Source organism: Trypanosoma equiperdum (genome assembly GCF_001457755.1).
Source record: "Trypanosoma equiperdum strain OVI genome assembly, contig: ctg_372, whole genome shotgun sequence".
NCBI classification, from domain to species: Eukaryota; Euglenozoa; class Kinetoplastea; order Trypanosomatida; family Trypanosomatidae; genus Trypanosoma; species Trypanosoma equiperdum.
In genome coordinates, this window is record NW_027124279.1 from 1,114 (window position 1) to 2,072 (window position 959).

The window sequence follows — 959 nt, forward strand, 5'->3', positions numbered from 1 at the left end:
GACTCCCGAATGCGCGCGCACATCCAATCCATTGCCGCAAGAAAACAAAAAAAATTTAAAGTAAAATAAAACAGAACAAAACAAGGAAAAGAGATTGTACAAGTGTACAAATGTAGGTTTCTTCTTCTTCTTCTTAAGCAGTGGGGAAACTTTTCAACTTCAATTAGTAACATATCAATAAATACATGTTTCTCCTCTTTTTGTTTTTTCTTTCTTTCGACTCCGCTTCAGTTTCATTAGGTCAAAACGCACACACACACACACGCACGCACGCACACACACAAATAAATATTTAACCAATATTTTATTCATGTCACTTTCATTCCTTCTCATTACTTGTTATTTTTCTTCTTTTTTTCTTTTTTTTCTTTTGGTAAAAAGGGGTACAGGGAGGAAAGGGTCAAGCGCATGTAGCAATAAGGAAACAAAAAATGCGCAACAAAATAAAACAAAAATAACCCCTCACGCACATCAGCACAGAGAACAAACGGAAAAACGGAAAAGAAGACGGGAAATAGGAGTTAAAAAAGTGTTGTTTTTTTTTTTAAAGTAAGAAAAGAAGAGGATGCGCGCAGCCGCACACACTTCACAAAATTCCTTTCATTCGTCCTATTCTCAATCTTTAGCGAAACAAACATTTACTCATTCATTTGCCCATTTATTTCTCTTCTTTTAAAAAAAAAAAAACAGTTGGTACAGGCAATGACGGCAGGGAAATTTTGTTTCTTCACTGTGGAAGTTATACACACTAAAATAATAATAATAATAGTAATAATTTACATGCGCGTGTATGTGTATGTGTACATTTAACTTGGGGGAAAAGAATTGCTTTCTTTATTTTTTTTCTTTTCTAGCAGCTCAACTAGTCTCATTTTCCCCCTCTTCCTTGGTGCTTCACCAACCCACAAACCTTTTTTTAAAAAAACCCTTTTGGACTTGCAATATATATATATATATAT